General features: G+C 50.1%; 1 protein-coding gene across 1 annotated transcript in view; it reads right to left on the reverse strand.

The window, feature by feature from the left end:
* PTPRA (protein tyrosine phosphatase receptor type A) overlaps positions 1 to 24,060 on the reverse strand; it is an 87,064-nt gene that overhangs the window by 20,432 nt on the left and 42,572 nt on the right. The window lies entirely within an intron of this gene.

Genomic DNA, 24,060 nt, shown 5'->3' on the forward strand with positions numbered 1-24,060 from the left:
GGAGGCTGGCTCACCTCACCCCATCACCCATCTCTAAGACACCCACATCCCCTTTTTCACATTGGACTTAAGCAGACGGTGGATGCTTAGAGGTTATTCTACATTTGGGGAAGCCTAATTCAAAGCCCCAAACAGCCATTCTGCAAAGAATAACGCAAAGCAATCTGCGAGTGCTGCCTGTGCTGCACTGTGCCGTGCCTTTCTTCCCAGGAAGCGTCCTGAAAAATTAAATTACAGGATGATGACATCAGTAAAATTGTTTTTTCTTCCCAGAACAATCCCCAACCTTGCTCCCCCAGCCCTTCTAAATGCACGCTCAAAGTTATTACGGCGTTTATTGGCTGTTTCTTCCTTCCAAAAAGCTCCTACAAATGGGTATGGTTATCTTCTCTGAAACAGGTACGGATCCAGAGGCAATCAACAGTGTGATGTTAAGACAGCACCATCCAGCTCCAAGCTTGCAAGCCCCCAAAACGGCCCTAACCAGGAAGGGCTTTATTCCTGCAATCCCTCCATCCCTTTTCATTCACCCCTCATCGGTTGTTCTGGTTGTATTGATTCAAATACGCTGCAGTTGAGACCCATCCCAAATTCTGGGCAAGGGGACAAGGCTGATGTCATGAAAGATGCAGCCCCACCAGCAGCATCCTCCCACCAGCACCACCCGCCTACATTCTTTGCCTCCCTCCTAATGAAGACCTGGCAGAAATGGAAGCAATCAGCGATCAGAAGGTCAGACAAACCCTGAAGGAGAAGGAAACCGAGTGCCGGGGATACGAGATTGCCTTCAGCTCGTACTGAAACAATTGCATTGTGGATCTTCCTTACACTAAATGGGTTTCCCAGTGTTGCAAAGGGAGCTGGTGTCTTCACCGTGCTAAATTCCAGTCATGCTACACTTGGGAGGCTGCAATGCCAGCAAGAGCTGCAGCGGCTCGTTGCAAGAGACTGATGCTTTCATCATCCTCCAATGGTAACCCACAGAAATTGGGCAGTGCAGAAATGGATGCATTAAAGCTGAGGGCAGTGGAGCACACTGCTGGGAGCACAGCTTTCCTTGCTGTTAGACCTCTGCCCCAGGATGCAGCTCATCCTATGCCTGCACTGTACCAACACCGGGAGGAGGGTTCTTGTTTAGCTTGGATAAGAGAAGGATCTGATAGAGACCTCACTGTGGCCTTCCAATACTTGAAGGGAGTGTATAAACAGAAGGAGGAATGGCTGTTTACAAAGGTGGACAGTGATGGGACAAGGGGGGATGGTTTTAAACTGAGACAGGGGAAGTTTAGGCTGGGTGTTAGGAGCAAGTTTTACACCCAGAGGGTGCTGATGCTCTGGAACAGGTTGCCCAAGGAGGCTGTGGGTGCCCCATCCCTGCAGGCATTCAAGGCCAGGCTGGATGTGGCTCTGGGCAGCCTGGTCTGCTGGTTGGAGACCCTGCACATAGCAGGGGGTTGGAACCAGATGATCCTTGTGGTCCTTTTCAACCCAGGCCATTCTTTGAGGCTATGATTCACATGGGCTCTGCGCATCCCACAGTGAACCCATTCCTGGAGAAACAGATCTTAATCTCTTCCAAACGCTTCTTAAGAGCTCGAATGTTCCAGCCCCCACTGGTATAACCTCTAACATCACATGAGGGGGAAATGGTACCAAATAATTGCATTTTTCTGAGCTTTGGCCCAGTTTTATAAAGAAAGCAAACTGCAGGCAGGCCTGGGTGAGCTCTAAGCAGCGAGGTGGTGGGTGCCCCATCCCTGGAGGTAATGCAGGACAGGGCTCTGAGCGCTGATGGAGCTGTGGGTGCCCCTGTTCATTGCAGGGGAGTGTGACCAGATGGCCTTTAAAGGTCCCTTCCAACTCAAACCATTCTACGATTCGATGATTCTAACAGTTTTTATGGCTTTATGACAAGGCTGTGAATATGAAAAGCAAAAAAGAGCCCAGGCAGCCCCCAGGGCATCACCAGCTCATCAAACAAAACCCCTGGAGCTGCTGCTGTTCCCAACCATCAGCTGCTTTATCACTGCAGAAACAGATCTGGAGGAGAGAGCAAGTGCAAAATCCCCACGGCACGGCCAGCTCTGCCCCAGCTCCTGCTCTCTGCATCCTCCCAATCCCCCAGGGCTGCCCAAATAAATGCCAGCGGTTCACCGTGCCCTGGTTCCTAACATTAAAAAAAAAAGGGCCTCCTGAGCCCTACCCCAACACTGGAGCAACTTGAGCCTCCCTTCCCCCCTCGGCTCCCTCCCTGCTGATTCGGAAACAGGGAGGAAATACTTGTAATGTTATCAACATAAACACAGCTCTTGGCCGGCTGCGGCATCCTGTGAGCGCTGCAGAAAAACACCCTGACGTCATGTCTCGGGCTCTGCCAAGGAGAAGGAGCTGGGTTTGCTGGGAATGGGGAACTATCGGCAAGCAGAAGGGTTGGCTGGAGGTGCTCCCAAAAAGGCAGGAGGGTTTTGTGCACCTGGGAGGTGCTACCCTGCATGAGGATTGTAGGAAGGTTGGGTTTGGGCTGTAGGATTGTATTATTATCCTTATTTTTAAGGAGATCTCGTCCAGGTGATGAGGATTGGGAGGGGGAAGGAGGAGGGGAAAGGCAGCAGGAGCTTTGTAATGTAACAAGTGGTGGTGGTTTGTGCTGAGCTCGGCGAAGCAGCTCCCAGAAGGGTTAGACAAGAGCAAGTGCAAAAGGAAAAGGGAGGGGGGAAATGTCCTTTTTTTCAGTGGCAGAGAGCCACGAGCACAGCTCAGCTGTGCTGGAAGACAAACCTGCCGCTCCCTCGCTCCCTGTCCCCTCCTGCTGCTCCTTTACATTGCCGGGTTGTTGTGCTGTCTGACCTCTCCCTCCATCCCCGCGCGGTATCTGCCATCTCGCCACCTTCCTTTTGCAAAGCAGAGAAAGCTGACAAAGGGGGAGGAGAGCTCTGGGTTGGCCCACTGGGATCAGGCTGGTCCGACTGCAGAGCGCTTTCGCAGCACCGATTCCCGTCATCCCCAACTTCTGGCTTTGCAGCAGGCTGTGTTACGGCGGAGTTGGCCATCGCGGAACAGGAGCTGCTGCTCGTGGGGAGGAAGAGCGTTCTGCTGCGCTACCACGGGGTGACTAATCCCCTGCATGTGTCTCCAAAGCTGGAGTGAAGGCTTTGATGTGTCACTGAGCATTATTCCCCCACCCCACCCTCTGCTTTTCCACTCTTGAACAGAAAAGATGAATCACGGCAACCATTCACCCTTTCATAAAACGCACTCCTTTCCTTCTTTCTTCCTTTCTTCCCCCCACCCCCTTTAAATTAGCAGCCTGTTTCCCCTGGAGCAGCGGTACCAGTGCAGAAAGGATGAGCTCAGGGCTTTGCTTTCTGCATCACCGAGCACCTGCCCAACCTTCCACGCATCCCCACGTCCCAAATTCCCACTCTCCACTCACTACAACAGGGTCAAAGCAAGACGCAACGATCTCAATGAATGAGCATAGAAGGGGTAATTAGGGACCCCAGTCCCACCTGGCTTTTTGGGGTGCAGAAAGCCTTCGTGCTATCAGAGTGATGCTAAAGGTCCCGCCCTGCTGCTACAAAGTGCAAATCTCCAAGTTTCAGCCTCACCTACTGCTGCACAAATGGGCTTTTTGGTTCCCCAGATGAATGGTTTGCAGTGAGCGGGACCAACGCTGAGTGCAGCACTTGATGTGCAGCCTCGCTGGTGTCGGTACAGCGGGATGATCCCCTCCTGCTCCTGCTGCCTGCACCACCGCTGGGACAAGACAGGATGCGGTTGGCCTTCTTGGCCACAAGAAGAGGAAGCAGCAGGACAGGGGAGCCTTAAGGCTGAGAAAAGGTAAAACATGGAGAGAAGTGGGAAATGTGGGTGAGTGGGATGGAAGAGAAGCCGTCAGGGATGGAGGTGGAGGACTGGAAAGCAGAGAGCGCATCCTTTAAAGCAGGAGTGTGGCTGCGTGATCCCAGCTTGATTCTCCAAAAACTGGAATAAAGAACTCAAATCATAATGGGCTACATTTATTGTTTTAAAGATCACTTTTTAAGGTTTCCCCTTCTTTGTTCCAGGAATCATTTGTAATAGAGAGAAAGCAAGCATCTGTGCGTTTCATCTCGCTGCTAATTGCCGGACCGGACCAATTGCTTTTGGTTTAGGAGCAAGGATGAAGCACAGCCATTATGTTGCATTTTGGAGAGCGAGCACACCGAACGTGGGGAGGGGAAACAAGAAAACACCAAACTAAAAACAAAAGAAGGTGAGCACTGCACGGATCTGAGCTACGCTGCAAGCTGATGGGGCAGCCGCAGGCAGAGCATCCTCCTTCACACAACGGTGTTGGAGGGGATGGTTCCCATGAGAGCTTTAAGATCTCCTCGGGGAGGCCGAGCTGCCAGGTTGGCACCGCTCGGCGTCGCGGCGCTTTGTGCTTACCCTGAGCGCGGCCGGGACGACGGCGCGGAGCCGGAGAGGGGAGCAGCCCCTGCCAAAGCCAAATCCCGATTTACCTGCTGTGGTTCTGCACCGCTGAGCGGTTCAGCCCTTGTTGCCACAGTAACACTTGTGGTGTAGCCGAGATCACTGATTATGAAACTCGAAAAAATCAGAGGCTGCTAATTAGGGTGTACTCCAGTGCTCAAATGGCTCCCTGTGAGCGACGTGACAATGGCGAGCATGGGGAAGATGAACGCCACAAAGCAACACGTTGCTCAGCACCAAGGTGCTGCCTGCCCAGCAAGCAGCTTTTGGGGCAGTTTTAAAGAACTCAGCTTGTTTTCCTCCTGGTTACATGCAAGACTCAGCAGAGTACCCTTTACATACATTTGCATTGCGTTGCATATATTATGCCCCTTATTTGCAAGAAGGACAGACACAGAGATAGCTCAAGAGCAGCGCAGGGATGCACTCCCAGCCCACAGCCTCTCACATTAGGAAGTTTGCAAACGAGGGGAACTGGAGGTGAAAACATCTCCCTCCTTCACTGCTGTACGGGCCTGCCAAAAGCTCTGGAAGCACATCTTGTGCTGAAGGCTCCAAGAATCGGAGCTGAGAATCTGCAGTGCTGCTGGATGCAAGCATTTCCAGCTCAGCCTACAAGTAGGTTAGCAGAGCACACAGCAAGTGCAAGGAGAACAGCTCGGCAGAGTTTGGAGTGCTGTGGTTCAGTAGCATGCTGGCGATGGGTCAGTGGTTGGGCTTGATGTTCTTAGCAGTCTTTCCAACCTTAATGATTCTGGAGGTGTCGTTTCTAACCCTCCAACAGGCTTGTTTACAGGAATTAAGCTTTTAATGCTGTGTGATCGTGTCTGCAGTGCACTGTAAGCCGTTCCGATGCGACCACAGAGAGAACATCTGCTTTTGTGAGCAATTAGCCAAATTACCATCAATTAGGGGGAGTGCAGGTAAGAGCAGTGCAAGCAAACGTGCAGAAGGCTGCCCTAGGAGGCTGCCCTAGGAGGAGGGATGTCCCGATGCTCCCTCTGACACGTTCCTCCTGGAAGCAAAGCTTTTCTCCTGTCCTTTGGAAGCAATTTCAATTCATTTCCAACTCCTGGATAAGCACATCTGCACGCAGAGCGATTTGAGGAGAGCCTTACGGTCACAGCCCGGAATAATCTGTGTGCAGACAACACTTTAGAAAGTCCAAATCCTCCAAATTATACAACTAGAAACATCACAGAGGAAGAATCTGCAGCATGGAGCCAACGAGCATGGAAGGAGTGGGATGGGACGAAGGGAACAGAGCGGGTGCTCCAGAATGCCCAGCAACGCCTGCACTACCGGGATACTGGGGCCAGCAGGCTTAGACAGCAGCTTTCTGCTCTTGCAAAAACATTGTCTGAAAAAAGGTTTGGAAAATGGTTTGTTAGAAAAAAATAATGATATAGAAGCTACAGCTATAAAAACAGATCCGTCTCCCAAATATTTCCTCTCCTCGGCCCACGCTCCTGAACAACGACCAAGCTCCTGTTTTGCCTCCGGTGGCTCTATTTCCACGCGGGTGTTTTTCTTTCCACGTGTCCTTGTCCAGAAGGAAGCGATGCTGAAGGGTTCAGAGCCCCACCGCAGAGCTGGGCACATCACTCCCAACGTGATCATGCTCTGAAACAAAAAAGGCAGCCGAGGAAGGCTGTTACTTTGGGATAAGTGGGGCTGATCTGAAGAGGCCGCTGCTCAGACAAAAGCCTGGGCGCATTTCCATGGTTACTGCCACGCATCCCCTGGAGCGGAGGATGTCCTTCTCCTGTCGCAGAAGATGCTAACAGCCAGCAGCCATGCACAGCATTTTTGCAGGGCGAAGGGCAGAGAAACAATCAGCTTGTGGAAGGGGAAGATGTGGGTTTCTTTTTCCTACTTTTCGTATCTTTCAGCACAACCACTGGGTGCGATGGCTCTGCCATCAGACAAAGCGTTGTCAGCCCTTGGAGGTACTGAAGCAGAACCTCAAAGTAAAATGTGGTTTCTTGTCCTTAGTGAGTACATCGTGACCCAACGGGGTGGTTCGCTTTGAGCCACGTTCTTCATGATTCACTCTGTATTTCAACCTCCCCAAAAACACGACTGCAGCGCTGCCAGTCAGGACTTTCATAGCAGCCTTCAAACTGTTTGGGGAATGGTGAGGAAAGCAGAAACGAAAGGGCACAACCCAAGCAAAACCACCCTGTTGCTAAGTAGAGAAGGAATCCAACTGCATCTCCAAGCAATTGGAAGAGAAGGTTACCAGGAGCAGTCAACATGGATTCAACAAGGGCAAATCATGCTTGACCCCCCTGACGGCCTTCGATGATGGCACCATTGGCTGGCTGGCTGGGGACAGAGCAGTGGATGTTGTGTACCTTGAATGAAATGTTTCCTGAGGTTGTTTCCACTTTGACAGCCTGGGTGCATTGTGTGCTCAGTTCTGTGCAACACCTCCACGGCGTTCCCTTTACTTTTTCATGGGTGAAATGTTCCCTGTGTTGCAGGAGCATCGTGAAAGCAACGTCATCTCCAACCTGTTTCGCCAGGAAATCCCCAGCCCAAACCACAACCAATTGCCTTTTGTCATCAAAGCCACAAGAAACCGCAGAGTGTGGCGTGGTTTCTGCATCCTCAGCGGGGACAGCTGCACCTGTGGGGCCAGTAGAGAAACCCCCTTCACTGGTGCAGGAGGAACTGTGTCTGTGGTGTAACTACAGGAGGGACCCACAAGGATCGCTGGTCCGACCCCTGGCTCCACACAGCACCACCCCAAACCCAAAGGAAAGAAATGGATCACCAGAGCAATGGGAAGGCTCCTTGAGGACACCCAAGGGAGGCCACCAGGATGGGCCCATCTTCCTTCCCTCTAGATGGAGCTGCAGGAGAAGCCTGAGGTCCCTTCCCAACACAAAGGACAGTGGTTGAGCCTGCAACCCAATCTGTTTTGGAAAAACCCGGGGTGAAAGCCAGCACATTGTCAGATTCCTTCCTGCAGCACCGCCCATCACATCACACTCAAGACAAAACATCTCTTCGCTGGGACACTTCTCATGGCACTTCCCAACATGGCACCCTGGTGCCAGGTGTAGGGGCTGCTGTTGATACTGATGGGGCATCCGAAAGAAATGGTTTCTTTTTGAGATTTTCAGAGGTTTAATTTGCGCCAGGATCGGAGATATTTCATTCTGCCACTGATATGCGGCATCTCGGGCCATTCTGTGTGCAAAAGCACCAGCAGAGAATTTCAAGGTTCCTTGATGACAGCAGCCTGGATGCGTATGAAAGAGAGAGCAGAGCAAAGGTAATGCTGGAACTCAGCTTTTATGGCCCATCCCCTTTTGCCAATAAACACCATCTTCCTGACCAGGCATTAAATACGACCTCGTGTCACTTCTATTTTAGTGATATTCCAACAAGCACGAAGAGTGTCTACAGGAGGGCTCAAGCGCTCTGTATTATCAAGCGGTGAGAACAAACCTGCAGGACCCAACTCTTGTATAAAAGCCCTCCCCCTGCAAACACACGATTCCAGCTGGACCGTCACAATGCTGCTAAATTTAACTCATTGAGACCTATCTGGGATGACAGAGAACTCCACCCACCCTATTTCTATTTCTATACAATGGCTGCGGACAGCACCAGAGACATCCCCGTCTTTGAAAGTGCCCGCTGTCTCAGCCTTTTGAAAAGGCTTTGCAAAGCAGTGCTCCCACACAAACACCCCTTCCCACCACCCCCTTGCTAGCAGCATAATACACAGAAGGCTCCTCAGTCTTGCCATTAAATAAGAGATTCCCCTAGCCAGGCGTGAAATGGTACAGGAGCTCCCACAGAACAGAGCTGGCTCTCTGTGGCTGCTTGTTGCTGTGCGAACACAAGACAAACCCTGTTGATGAAGCCCAGTGTTGTATTTGTCTGCTCGGTGACAAAGTCAAACTAATTCATCTCATTTTGCCCTCGTGAAACGCGGCCCGTCAACAACCAGGGGCAAACCTGTCACCAATCTCCCTCCTAATCTGAACCAAACTGAGGAGTTTTGGTATCCTGGCTTGCAGGATGGGGATGGACTCATTGCCAGAGGGTGCAATGATAGGAAAAAGGGTAATAGTGTTTAACTAAGAGAGGGGTGATTTACAGTAGATGTTAGGGGGAAATTCTTTACTCGGAGGGCAGTGAGGTCCTGGCACTGGAGATACCCCATCCCTGGAGGTGCTCAGGGATGGGTTGGATGGGGCCTTGGGCAGCCTGATCCAGCTGGAAGGTGTCCCCTGCTCTTGGCATGGGCTGGAACTGCGTGGGCTTCAAGGTCCCTCCCAACCCAATCCACTGATGATCCTAGAGTTTTAAATTCCAGATTGTTTATCCCAATGCTTGGTTTGACCCAGCCAACCTACACTGCACCCCAAGCCTCCTTGTGCCCGTACGGAGCAGGGGCAGAGGAAGAGGAGTGGTTATTTGAAGACCCTCTGCAAATGGTGCTACAACCAAAGGTAGGGAAGGCTGCCTCAGGTGGGAGGGAGTGGAGCAAGAAACGTCATTTAGGGAAGTGCACACGGGTTGAAAATTGAGTCCTATACATTGCAGTGAAGCAGGTTGCCCAGAGAGGAGGTGGATGTTCCATCCCTGCAGACACCCAAGGTAATGCAGGACGGGGCTCTGAGCACTGATGGAGCTGTGGGTGTTCCTGTTCATTGCAGGGGAGTGGGACCAGGTGGCCTTTAAGGGTTCCTTCCAACTCAGGTGATTCTATATCTTCCTGAGCATGTGCTACAGCAGAGGCAGACTTGCAGGCTCTGGAATAGGTGGAATAGGAACCAGAGTTCCACCTTCCCTCCCTCTCAAGTATCACATGAGCTGAACAAGAAAATGATCCAGATCCAAAATGCCCAAAGGCTGCATTGCTGCAGGCGAAGCCCCATATCACAGCCCCCACTCTGCAGGACCTGCCAGCATGCAGCATGACAGCTTGAGTGAGTGCTCCAAAATCAGCCCACAAGATGAAGCGAGAGCAGGCTGATGGAAAACCAGAGCAGCCATGCACTGAGTGGACTGGCAGCAAAGACACTGGGCACAGCTCAGTCCATGCAGCACGCTTTGCCCTACGTGTGATGTTGTGCTGCAGGAAGGGAGCAGCACTCGCAGTCTCCACGTGATGCTCTCAGAGGCATTTCAGGTGTTGAGTGCTCCAACACGAGCCGGAGGAACCAGTTATAAATGGCAGATGCAGAGATGTTTATTCAGAGTCAAGCAACGAACATCAGCAGCACCCCTGACTTGTGATCCTTGTTGGCGTGGGCTGGGATTAAAATTAAGGAGTTAAAGAATGTTTTTCTTTCACTCCATCACCCCTCTTCTCCTCCCTCTGTGTGTGGGCAAAGCGGTTTGAGAGATTGCAGGGGAAAAAGAATCGTAGACTCATTAAGGTTGGGAAAGACCTCCAAGGTCATCGTGTATGTAGAAACAGGGGAAACGGGAGAGCAGAAATGTGTCATGCAAACAACAGGGAGCGCTGGGTACTTTGGCGTGAGCTCATAGAAGCAGCTTGGAAGAGGAGAGCAAAACACATATGCTTTGATGAGCGCATCCAAACACTGCTTTGGCAGATACTGCTTCTGTAATTGAAGATGTTGCAGTTCTGCGACAGGGAGCAAAGCTTGAGCCCTGTAATAGAAGAGGAATAACTTTACATAAAGTTGCCCGGGAGGACTGGGTCCGACCAGCCAACATTTCTGCATGTGATTTATTGCCACGGATGAGAGGGCTGCACACACTGCTCCTGCAGCAGGTCCGGCTCCTGGGCACCAGGCTGAAACCAGCTGGGCCAACTGCAGTCTTCCTCCCACATTCCCCCATGACTTTCTTGCCAGCCCTTCCCCAAAGCTATGTGAAGGAAGCTGAGAAAAGCAGCAGGGCTACAGCAGGTAATGCGTTTTCCCAGGGAATGAGATGCTAAAATAGAGATGGAAGAAGACGCTGGAATCTCATGACAAACACAGATGTTTCCACTGCTGATCTAACAGGGTACCTTAAAAGAGACCACACTGCAGGAGACATAGGAGCCCTCCTGCTCTGATCCTGGCCCTATCAGCCTGCACACGCTCCATAGCATCCCTTTCAACACCCTCCCAACCCTCTGCCAGCTCTCAGCCGCAGCAGATTTTTCCCCTGCTGTCACTTGTCTTCATTCTTACCCTGAAGATTAAATACTTCTTTGGTGGCAGCCAGGTCTAACACATCTCAGGCTACGTCAGAGAGCTGACGTGCATTTCAAGTCCAATCCCCCACCAAAGGGGCTCCAAGCATCCCAGCATCAGGGTGATTTCAAATCTCATCACCTCCGCTCTGTCTCCTCACTCAGTTTCTCTACCTAGATCTCAACGTGGGGCTGCAGATGCTTGAACAAAAGCTGTGGGATCTGCTGATGACCTTTAAGGTCCCCAAATCACTTTATGACCCCATGATTCCATCCTTGGAGACCTTCAAAAGGCATCTGGACGTGCTTGTGAGCACCCTGCCTTAGCTGGGGTTGAACCAGAGGTCCCTGCCAACCTCACCCAATGCACGAGTCTGTGATTCGAACCCCAAACCTTCATGTTGCCTTCCTACTTTCTCAGAGCGACTCACTGGCTCCAATGTTAAGCACCAGAAATTAGTGTTAAGGCCAGGGTGGGACTCAAGCAACATCTCCATCTATTTTGGATCTTACGGATGAAGGTGTGGCAACGATCAGTACTTACCATCCAAGGAGAGCAGGTTAAGTCAAATCTACCTCACACGAGAGGTGTCACACTCAGCCATAAAAACACCAACCACCTTGTCATGAGGTCAATGTCAACCAACTCATCAAGAGGTCCCAAAGGTTGTCCCCACCCACAAGTTAATCTACCCAGAGTGACTCCTTGGTGCATCCCCACAGCACAGGACCAGCCCTGCCTGGAGCAGACCATGGCTCTACACTCCAGCAGCTGACAGCATCTGCACGTGGGGCACTTTTGGTTTTTCTCTCACCTCTAAAGGCCTGAAATGTCACGAGAGCCATCGGTGCAGCACATCAAAGCTGGGATATTCCCAGCTTGGCAGCTAGGAGCTGAGCTGCACACACACAGGAGCACAAGGGGCCATTTAACTGCACGAGCCCTGCGGTACCCAAGGGCTTGGTGAGGAAATCTGGCACCACTTGCTCGCAGCTGCTGGCAAGAAGTGGGTCCCTGGAGCAAAGTATTCCCCACCTCTGGTTGAGGAACTGGTTGCTTGCCCTGACAGCTGGAATGCAGGTGACAGGCTGGGTAGACAAGGAAAGCAAGGTGTCCTGAATCCAAGTCTTTGATATACCCTGTAACATAGCTTGTACCTCACCGTGTGTGAGCAGCTGCCTCAGGGAGCCAGCTACTGTTTGGAGCACGCATGAATAATGGCACTGCTGTTTTTAATCCTTGCTGTGTAGCCACCTTCCCTCTGCCAGACCATGGGAGTTGGCCGTCCTGCCTCCTTCCACCCATTTCAAAGCGCAGGGATCAAAGGAAGCTCCATTTACAGGTAAGGGGCTGAGCAGGTCGAGGGGTCAGTTCCAAATTCCCTCCTGGCTCAAGCACAACTTCCAAATGCTTTGTGCCAGACGGAGCCTCCAGCCACGTAACCTGAGCATCACCGCAGAAGAGTCGGAAGAGCAAAGGAAGGAGGGGTAAAAAAAAAGAGGTACATCTGGATTCAAACAAAAGGATGAGTTCCTCCTCTTTCTTCTAACTCACGTGACTGTGCTGGGTCATCCTCAAACGGCCCTTCATGTTTTACTGGAAAAAGGAAAATGGGATTTCAGTTCTTAGCCTGGAAGTCCTTTGGCTGCACGAGATGAAAGCAGCTCCACTCAGGAAGTGAAGCAACCGCAACCAGGAGCTAAATCCCCGCTGATCCAGGGCCCAGAGATCCTGCAGAACAGTCTAACAGAAGTGGCCTTTTTCCTCCTCTTTTTCCCTTAGCAAGACTGCAAAATGAAAATCATTCTGGCATTTAGCTCTCCTGTACCCACCAACAGCATCTGTGGTTTGGGTGGAAGATCCTAAGGTATCCAATGGAACCTCTTACCCTCCACGTGTGTCGATCTCTCCCGTGGTTTTTGAAGCAAAATCCATGCTGAGACAGACAGAAGTGCCTTATTATTTTACTTTTAATTGATCTTCTGTAGAGTTCTGATCCTTCCGCAGCTCAGGGAGGTCAGGTTTCCCCACAGTGTTCCCTCACCACTGTTCAAAGTCCAGCTCGGGCCACATCACTCCAGCTGTTTTCAAGCAGGGCTCCTCATGTAACCACGATGGCCCTGAGTCAGTTAAAGGCAGAGCCCAGGCTATATTTACCTTGGCACCTGACTGCCAATGCTCAGCCTTCCAGAGTCCTCCTATTTCCTCCCCAAGTAACGAGCATCCGGATGGTGGAGAGGGAAGAAATGAGGAACTCTGGTCTTTTGTCACTTGTACCCAGACCCAACCATGGCCAACAGCAGCAGTTTGTCTCGATACAGAAACTGAGACAACTGAGATCCTTCTCTTCAGATGCCAGAGGTCAGAGGGATTAAGCTGCTTCCAAAGTTGAGATCTAAGGTCACCCAGAAGCACTGGAGATGGTAAACAGCCCCATGATGGTGTCATAATCCGTGCCAAACGAGCCCACTGCACTGGATTCATGTTCAGGGAGCTGAGAAACACCTGCTGTACATTATTTCACAAGAAATTCCTCTTGGGGGAAAGAAGAAACCACTCCTTGCTAGTGCTGAAGAACGCACCAAGGCTGAGCTCCCAGCGCAGCATGGAAGGTGTCCAACTGACCCAGTTCTCAAAAGCTGGGTACGTAAGGACAAGACCTTATTACTTCCATTGAGAAAACATAATTCATGCGAGCCAAGGTACGTTTTCGGCGTGTACAACTTACTGTCCTCTCCCGACCTATCTGGGGAAGTGCTGTGGGGGAGGACGGCGTTATCCGCCGTGTAAAAGCCTAAAATGACACTGCCCTACAAAGAGCTGGGATAAATTGACCCCTCTAAGCAAACCCGTTGCCAAGCTTTTATCTTCTTTTCATTGTTAGCTGACGCTGAAGCGGAATAATTAGACGATACAGGGCTACGCAAGGCACTACTGGAAAGCCCTGCTTTGGCAACTCCATTGTATCTGTAATGCCCACGTTGACTATTATATGTATCTACTGACTTGGAAAGCTGCTCCTGGTTTCACATTCATTCAACGTAGGTGTGCTTCTGTCCAACTATGGTGGGGGTGCATGAAGGCAACCGGTGGTGAATTTCTGATCGCGAAAACAAAGGGATTTCAAAAGGCTGGGGATGACTCCAGCTGGGTTTTCTTGCCCTTCATCCAGTCTAGACTTACAAGTCCCAGGACACAGAAGACTTCCGTTTCTCCGCCAAGGTTCTGCCGCAGCATTAAAAAAGCTCAATAAAGGGAACAATAAAGCATCGAGAAGTGCCTAAAATTAGCAGTTTCCAAAACAATCTCAGCTTATAAAACCTCAAGTACAACAAAAGCAAAGAGCAAATGGGGCAATTATTTAAGAGTTGCGGGATAAAAGGAAACCTTGTTTGAAACTGTTATCGGGAAACCTATCTGTATTGTGTTTCAGTTTTGATACTGACTGAAATAACTCTCATGAAATCACCATTGTGCTGCTAAGAATTAGCTAAATTGAAGCAACATCCCATAATCGCCCTGCCTTGCCCCAGCAATAAATGCAAGAGCAGCCCACAATTGCTCCATTATTTTCTGCCAAGTTGTAAACTCCCATGCATTTGGCAGTGGTTTTCCCTTCACACACACCTTGCCTCCTCACACGGGGGAGGAGAAAAGGGATGAGATTATTTCCGTGTGATCTTCAGCTCTATTCACACTCACATTTTGGACCTCACGTAGCAATAAAGCTGTAACCCCTGGGACTTGCAAGGGAATGGGTAACTTAGGAGGAAAACGCCGTAGCAGCATTTCTAATGATATTATATTTAACACGGAGTGATATTTACCAGGCTGCCCAGGAGGTGCTTCAGAACCATGGAGATGTGGCACCGAGGGACGTGGTTATGGGCATGGTGGATGGGTTGGAGTTGGCCTTGGGGATCTTAGAGGTCTTTTCCAACCTTAATGATCCTATGATTCATACAACAGCGGGACCAGAAAAATACCCCTCCTGTTGCCATGGAGGATTTAAGTGTCTTTTAGAATAATATTTAGGGTTCATTACTGAGAAGAGGCGTGCAGAAACTGGCAGGGGACTGGAGATTATGCGGCATTCAGTTTCTGCCATCCCTCACAAGTGGCAGAACTCGGAAGGAATTAAAGCTGTCAGGGGGCTAAAACTGCTGTGAAGGACCTTTACTACTGAAAAACCGTTGCCTTTCCCAAGCACAAACCCATCTGGGTATGGGGATGGATGTGCTCTGTGCTGCTTATAAGTGTGGACCCATGGGAAACCTCTGGAGTCTTGGCTAGGAAAGGACATCTGAGATAGAAATGCCCACTGTCTGGTTTAATTTCTCACCCTTGAGACAAGGGAACATGAGCCCTATAACAGAGGATCAACTGAAGAAGGATATTATAGCTCATATGGCCTCAAAAATAGACATGCAAGCACTGGGGTAATATACTGTATACCAAAACTGATGTTTGAAGGACAAATATAACCATGAAGTCAGCAGCTGCAGTGCTGCTGATAACTCTTCAGAAGTGTAATGAATAATCTCTTCTTTTTTCCACTGAGGTTAAATAACAGGTTTCCCTGTACAGGTTCTCCATATGAGCCCTATGGGATTAGGGAGAATGCCCAAACCCAGCATCCTATTGCTGAAGCACACCACAGACCTCAGCTCCCTGTTTGGCTGCTTTATCTAACGCGGCAGCCCTCATCTTCCCTTCCCCAAGCACCGAACCAAACTTCAATCCATCTCCTTCCTAAATGCTCTCCTACCTTTTCCCTCCTCCCACATCCTCCAACCTCTTGCTCTACCAGCCACTGTTTCTAGGTAAGAAATCACCCTCAGATCTCCCTACCCCTCCTTGGAAACTCGCATGCAGTCAGAGATGCTCGCTTCCCTTCCCATTAGTAGAAGCAGAACCGTGCTGTAGATAGCAAGGCTGGTGGTTGACCACTTGTGGTGTTCAAGCCGTGATTCAGCTGCCACTTGTCAAGAGCCATTAGCCTCATCATTTAGCATTACCAACAGGCCAAATTCTAGCGTGCCTCTTTCCTTGACACCAACCTGCATGGATGATCAAGACCAGAAGAGAAGGGAAATAAAAGGTCGATGGCCAGCTATGCTCTGCCCAGATCTGTGACCTGCTCATAGCAGTGTGCTGCCCAGCAGGTAGCACAAAAGGAGCTTCTTGTGGAGGAAAGCAAAGGAAAAACTATTCAGACCTCAGTGGAAGAGCACTCAGTTGCTAAGCTCCAGAGCTGCCACCCTGATGACATGAGCTAGTTTTGGGAGATGCTTCAACTGCTGTTGCAGAAGAGCAATTGTTTGCTATGGTGGTTACACCCTTCTACATCTAGAAAGAGCCAGAGCAAAGGCTAACAAATCTTTTCCAGTTTAAAGTACTATGGAGTAACAGAATCACAGCCCAGAAACACATTAACCCTGTGACAAATGGCTGTGACCTGTGCTGGTTTTTAATCCAATCCTTAATACCAGCAGCAACAGCCCACCTCCCTCCCAGACCTCTCCGAGGAAGGAAATGAAATCCAGATGACCTGGACAGGGAACGGATCGATTAGATCATCTCATCCTACCCACCATGCAGCACAGGGCTGTTCCCTACAGCTCCCCAAATACTCCATCCTGATTCATTCAAAGGAGTCCAAAGCAATGGAGTCTCCACCTCTTCTCTTGGGATGCTATTTCTCCCTTCGGAATAAAACACCTCGAGGCCAGGAGGCTTTTCCTATCAGACTTTCCTCTTGAAAATATCTCCATTTCAATTGGCAGCCCCCATCTCTCCCCCGCGTATGTGCGTTTATGAACTACGCTAATTAAACAGATTAATACTAAAAAGGGATTTACAATTTAGGAATAAATTAGCGTGTTTTCCTTTTATCCTCTTAAAAAAAAGAAACCAAAACAACCCAAGATGTCAAAGGAAGTCTGAGTCTCTCTGACATCTTCCGTTCTTAAATTGGTCCCACTGCTCATAATTACACCTCCCCTCTATACATTCAAGCTAATTTCCTTTCCTTTCCCCTCCTCCTCTTAAAGGCAGAAGGGATGAAGGCAGAGAAGAAAGGGGAAGGAGCAGGATCAGGGGAGACAGAGAGAGGGATCGTCCCATTGGACATGTCGAACTGGCTACAGCAGCCCCAGTGCATATGGAAACACAAGCTCCGAAGCCTTGTCTGATGAATATCCCTAATTCCATTTTAGACTGACTAGCAGGCAACAGCCTCTTCACCTAAACACACCAACTACGCACCGAGGATGCTGACTTATGGCCAAATGGCAGCCAGTGGCTTTGAAAATGAAGGACAAAGAAGAGAAGCACTGAGGAAAGATGAAGGTTGAACCGCCATCCTGGGCTTATCTACACCAACGTCTTGCCATGCAAGTGTGCCTAAAGAAGGGCTGTAAGAAAGGACAGACACCTCAGCAGGGTGTGAGTCGATAGGACAAGGGGAACGGTTTCAAACTAGAATGGGGGAGATTGAGACTGGATAGAAGGAAGAAGTTTTTCGCACTCAAACCCTCCAACTCAACCAACTGCTTGACTCTATGAAAGCCAAAGGCAGCATTTTGCTGGGAGGGCTCAGGTGGGAGCTGCCGTGCAGAGGGATGGCTGGGAAGCTCGTGCTGCAGAAGGGCTCTCTGTTTGCAGTCATTTCCCATCCTTGCACGGCGCGGTTTAATACTTAAAAGTATTCCAGCTGACCTCAGCGTATCAACGCCTCCTGTGCCCTTTACTTTTCTGATGGCTTCTGGGACGTGCACGGCTGTCCCAATTGCAACGAGCAAAAGAAGAGCCAGGAAGTCATGGAGAGGTGCCAAGCTTGGAATTTGGTTTAAAATATGCATCAGAGAGAGCTGTAAGAACAAATGCACGTTCTGAGCGCTCTGCCACTTCTTAATGGGCCGTAATAAAGCGGTCTTGGAAATAGGAAATGCAAATTGGAGGGGAAATGTGGAGCACAACCAGGCAGCCTGCCCTTCCTTCGCTGCACGGCTCGCTTTCTTGGCTGCAAGGCGCGGCGAGGAAGTGATTATAAAGCATTTATTTGCAAAATCACAGCCAATAAATCCAAGAGCAACAGAACCCTCCCTCACACCGCTCGCTCCTCGGTGGTGGGAACGGAGGAGACACCAAGGACCAATGGGTGGGCAGCAGCCATCCCTTCTCAGGCTTTTTGGGACTGATGATGCCCTTAAGGAGCAGCATAGGGAGAGGTTGTCCCATAGCCCTGCTGTTTCAAAGCCTACGAGGGAAAATAAAAGCCCTAGACAGGCTTTGAGCATTGCAAGCGAGTCTCAGGATCACAGAATGGATGGGATAGCGGCCCTTAAAGACGATCCAGTTCAAACCCCCTATGCATCTGAAGGGATCTGAATACCCCTTCCTTGTAAAGGTGTTCTGAAAAAGGGACTGGCTGTTGAGAGAGGGACTGAGTGAGGGAGAGCAAGAGAGAAAATAAACCAGCACAGACAAAGCCGTCCAATTCCCCTCCCCTTTCCTGCAGATAAAAACCAATGGGCTGCTCCATCACAAGCAAACCACTGAATGCGACTCGCTGCCTGGAAAATCACTGAGGTCAAAAGCATGACAGAAAAAGGAAAAGGGATTAAACAAACGGATGATATAATCTACACAGCTATAACTCAGCCCTTGGAGATATAAATAGCTGCACTGCGGGGCTCAACTTAACCACTAATTTGCAGTGCAGTCAGGAGGGGGGCAGGCACCCACCCGCACGAGCAGATTAATCTGTAATTGCTCTTTATACATTCCTGACACCTTGCTTTGAAGTGCTGAAGCTCGGTACCATCTCACAGCAGGGGCTGGCCCTGGGAAGGGCTGAGACGTGCCCTGCTGCTGCTTCAACCTGCGCAAAGCAGAGAGGAGATGGTTCTAACCTACAGGGACAGGAGATGATCAAAGCCTGGTATTCTCCATAAAGGAAAGCAGGATGGAGGTGTCGGCTCAGGTTTCACAATGTTTTTATAAGACTTTAATTGCAAATAAACACTGATTGGGATATTCAAATGCTTCAGAGCACTTAAAGAGCTTCAGAGCCTTTGTAAATCCCTCTTGAAATAGGAGTGAACAACAGTGCATTGGGTGCTGATGTGACAAGAGCGGGGCCAGCAGGATCACTGGGTCATAGAACGGTTTGAGTTGGAAGGGACCTTTAAAGGCCATCTGGTCCAACTGCCTACAATGAACAGGGACACCCACAGCTCCATCAGTGCTCACAGCCCCATCTAGCCTGACCTTGGCTGTCTGCAGGGATGGGGCACCCACCACATCTCTGAGCAACCCGTTCCAATGCAAGATGAGCTGGTGGAGATGGCGGCTTTCAGAACGGGTCCCCAGCCAGTCTCCACCCCCTGTTTTGTCCCCCTTCCTTGACTCATCTTGTTCCACTTGAGGGAGGTGATGAGTGACGATCGAAATGCAGCAGTTCAGGTGCTTGTCCTGTTCTGGCACACATCCCTTCTCCTACTACATTGACTTTTAGAGGAGAAGTTGCTTCACACTTGATAGAAGAATCACAGAATGTCTCAAGCTGGAAGGGACCCACAAGGACCATCGAGTCCAACCCCCAGTTCCACACGGCACAGGGCTATAATATAACTCAACCTCCTTAGTCCTTCATCAAACAAAAAATACCCAGTATTTTATGAGCCTCCCCCAAGCTATACATAGAATGACATAATTATTAGGGTTGGAACAGACCACCATCATCACCCAGTCCAACCACTAAATACATACACACAGGCCCAGGTAGATCGCTTAACAGATTCACAGATAATTTAACGTAAAAGAGTGGCAAAGAGGAATTACAGTGATACTGTAAAGCAGACCGTGAGCCACTGGAGAAGAGCTTCCCCTCCCTTTAGTACCCACAATACACACTTCCTTTCCCCGTGCTCCAAAGCAGTGATGCTCAAACCACAGAATAAGGACCAAAGGTGAGTCTGGGCGTCTCAGTGATGATCTGCACCACATCGCTTTAACAGCACTTCCAATTAAGCACTTGATAGGATTAATCATCATCTTCATCCAGCTGACAGCCATTCAAAAAGCACAGCAACAGCCACTTTAAGAACAATGGAAACTCTTCAACACCTGCCTGAGGGATGAACAAAGTGGTGTCTAGCAGATATTATCTATTTTATTAAAGGTCAAATAAAATTGAACCGGGGAGAAGATGTTTTAAAGCAGTTAATCGAGGAGAGAAAGTGGGCATCTCTCTAAAGCATCTTCCCAAATGATACGTTTCAGGCTGTAGTCAAAACACATAAAAGTAATGGAATAGCTATCAAAAGGGTTTGGATGGAGCCTGTAGCTCGTGCTCAGGAAAAGGAAAGCCTTTTAAAAAGGAACACATCCGCCCCCAAAGCAAAGCGGTGTAATTGGGGAAGGAGCAACCAAGAAGAGGAGGCAAAGCTGATCGTCCACGGGCACCTGGCTGAAAAGCAGAGGCATATGAGGAGTCTTGGCTTGCTTGGTGCCTTGAGGACACTTGGTTGTGTCCTCCATGTCCTACCTGATGGTGGGAGCCAGGATGAACAGAGGGAGCTGGGGCACCTCTACAACACAATGGGCTGAGCCAGAAGCTGGGAAGGGGAGATGTTATTGACATCTACAGCTCCTGAAAGGAGGCTGGAGCGAGGTGAAGGCTGGCCTCTTTCCCAGCTAACAGAGATAGGATGAGAGGTACCAGCCTCAGGTTGTGCCAGGGGATAGGTTCTGGTTGGATATTATAGAAAGAGAAGTGATACACTGGCACAGCTGCCCAAGGAGTGGTGGGGTCACCATCCCTGGAGGTGCTCCATAACCATGGAGATGTGGCACTGAGGGTCGTGGTCAGTGGGCACAGTGAGGTGCGTTGGGTTTGGACTTGGTGATCTTGGAGGCCTTTTCTAACCTTAATGATTCTGAAAATCAGTTTCCTGTGCTCGGTCACCTGGGGAAACAAATCTTCACAATGCACACCGTGTACACGAGCTCTCATCCTGCCGAACAGGAGGCACAGCCCCATCCTGGTGGTGCTGAGCTCTCCCTGCAGGTGCTGCCATCCAGCCCATGGGCTGCCTTTCTTCAAGATCAGCAGTTTCCCAAGCGGTGACACACGGTGAGCTGGCCCGAAGCGCGCGGTTAACGCCCACGCAGCTGAAGGCAGCGATCCATTCTAACTGTAGTTTCAAAATGCTTTTTCAACTGTAATTTCGGGCACGGTTCAGTTGTGTCTTCAAGGGGACACCTGGTCCAGACAAGGGAGGGAGAACCCCTGTCTTCACCAAGGAAAGAAAGCACTCAAGCAAGGCAACCCTCCCTGTATCGTGGAATCATAGAATGGTTTGGGTTGGAAGGGACCTTGAATGGTCATCCAGTCCAACTCCTCTGCATATCACAGAATCACAGCATGGCTTGGGTTGGAAGGGACCTCAAGGATCACCAAGTTCCAGCTTCCCCTTGACATCCAACCTTAATCTTCCCTTCTTCAAATTAAAACCATTTCCCCTTGTCCTGTAAATTCAGGGCTCCACCATACAGAAGTCCTGAGCACCTTTCCTCATCACGCCAACTGTATTCCTCAGCTTCAGCTCCTCCTTGAGCCATCCTTCCTGCTGTCTCATCTCATCTCCCTTCCCTGCAGCCGAGTAGGAATAGTCTGTAGACCTTCCTGCTCATTCCCACCTACATTTCAGAAGCCCAGATGGAAGATCAGATGCCATCCCGAACACAAAGTGCACTGCAAAAACAAACGCATTTGGATACTCCTTGCTCCCCTAGCACAGCTTCGTAGTATCAATTCCATCCAGCACAACGCATTTCACTTTGCAGAGCTTTTTCCCTCTCTCCAGATCTTCAAGGAGCTCCTTGACCTTGCTGGTTTGCTCATCAAAGCGTGCAGACCAACACCATCAAATGGCAGCACCTCGCTTCCAAGCTGTGAGGTTTGCAGACATTCAGCCAGTGCAGCCATGGATGCTCTCTGCAGCAGCAAAACCCCACAGATTGCAATATTAATTTCCCCAAGTGCAGCGTGCACATGAAACCAGAGCCTGCACAGAAGCACCTGGATAAATAACAGAGGCAGGGCGTACGCCTTGCAAATACATCGAGCTTGACAGGTATCTACGCAATGCATTCGAAGTGCAAGCCTGGGAATTAAATTCACTGTCAACAAGCAACAGTCAAGCAAAAGCAAGCTTCCCTTTATCACTTTCCTCCCCCAGATTATCCTTCCTCCTTGCACCAGGAATAATTTACCTCTCCCCTCAGCTCCACGGGTAGCAGCTGGCTCCTCTCTCTCGGTCTGAGGGTTATCGTGTCAGGATCAAGCTCAGAGCAGTTGGCTCTCTGGGTAAGACTGATGAAGCTTTTTGTCTCAGAACTGGAGGATTTACGCATCAAAAGCTTGTCTGCCTCTCCCCAGCTGCTGTAGCTTACCTGCTAGCAGATATTGCTTCCCATAAACCACATCTACCTTACATCGTCACGGGTGGAACATGGCAGCACTTGCAAACACACTGCTATTCCAGAGAGTAACTATTCCAGCCTGCCTTACCCTTCAATGTACATCCACATAATACATATATATATATATTTATTTGCCTCCAAAATGACTGGGTGTGAAAAGGAAACAGGTCCCCAACCAAGCAGTGCTTCCTCACCGCAAGGAGATCATGCATGCATGTACAGCATGATGAATCTGCTTAACCACGGACTGGATATGCAAGAAGTCCCCATGCTGCTCATCACCTTCCTGAAGCATAAACAGTTCTGCTGTAGGGTGCCATCCTGTGATTTCTTGGTCAGAGCTCAGAGAGCTGCCCCAAACAGCCTATGAAATAACTGCACTCTTCACCAAAGCCCCAAAGCAGGGCTGATGACATCTCCTTTCCTTGCATTATGCAGCAGGCATTTCTGCCACTCATTTTACCCAAAAAGCTCTGTGAAACCACTGATGGAAGTCTCCTTTGCCACAGGTTGGCTTCTGCCATTCGGGGTTTCCTGCTGAAGACCTTTCATCTGCTTTGTTTGCTTTCTGTCACCTGACAGCGGGGACCTTCTCTGCTGAACAGAGAGAATGGGGGACAGAAAGCCAACATCTGCACCGAGGATGCCCTGAGCAAGCAGGAATGGGTGATTTAATAGAAAGGAAGCACTGCGCTGCTCCATCCTACAGAGGCACATCCAGCTTGCAGCAATGACTAAGGAGACCAAACTCCTTCCCTTCCATGTTCTCACTTCCTCAACTTGTCATCTCCTCTCGTTGTTCTTTCCATGATAAGCTCTGGTGGCAAGGAATGTGTGCTCACCTCTGTTACACAATATCACACGACAACAGAGGAGCGCAGGTAATTACTGTTGCTTGACCTCGGTGCGGACACAATGTTGAGGAAACCCTGAAAACTCAGCAAGAAACACCAGCAAGAAGCTGCACGCAGGATGCAGATGGCAGCTGCAACCCTCCCAAAAGCTTAGGCTGTGGCTGCTGCAGAAGGGCAAGCAACCACCGACCTGGTGTTGCTTCCTGCCCCACGCGGCTCAAACGTTTTCAAGGTCGTGTTGCAAGAAGAAAGTAACAAACACAGTCACCCGTTCTCAAAATGACACGAGAGCTGTTGCATTCTGTGCACCGATCGTTGCGAGAAATTAACAACCAGAGCGCAGGCTGCACTGAGATTGGGTCCTCCCAAACACCTGCAGGAGAAAACCTGTCTGCAGAACAAACCGCCAGGAAAAAAAAGAAAGAACTGCTATTCAGGGAGGTTGCTGTCAGCAGAGAGAGGGAGGAGGGATGTCTGTTTATAGGCAGCAGCTCCAGGTACGGCCAGCAGGTCCCAGCATGCAGCCCTGCATGGTTTCTGCAAACAGCTGCCTCATTCAAGTCCGCAGCGCAATGCTGGCAATGTGCGCTCAGTGTTGATGGTTGGGAGCTGTTGGTGTGTAACAGGACAGGAAGTCGGCATGCATCAGCAATGTCAAATTCAGTGTGGAAATCCGAAGGGTCGTGGAGAAGCCTGATTGACTTAGAATCATCGAATCACAGAATGGTTGGGTTGGAAGGGATCATACAGCCCACCCAGCCCCAATCCCTGGCATGGGATGGGTGCCCCCAGCAGATCAGGCTGCTCAGGGCTCCATCCATCCTGGCCTTTAGCACCAGGGATGGGGCACCCACAGCTTGTTTGGGCAAAAGAGCACAACCACTTTGGACATAGGAGCACAAGCACTGAGGGGGTCTGTGATTTCTGTTCTTTCCAGCTTGGTCACCATCCAATGCAAATGCCACCAGGGTGAAGAGCTTTGAAGACAAAGGAAGCTCTTCCTGGCCATGTGACACATGGTGAAGGACGAGGTTGGACCCTGACCTGCCATCTCCCCTTTG

Source organism: Excalfactoria chinensis, chromosome 4 (assembly GCF_039878825.1).
Source record: "Excalfactoria chinensis isolate bCotChi1 chromosome 4, bCotChi1.hap2, whole genome shotgun sequence".
NCBI classification, from domain to species: Eukaryota; Metazoa; Chordata; class Aves; order Galliformes; family Phasianidae; genus Excalfactoria; species Excalfactoria chinensis.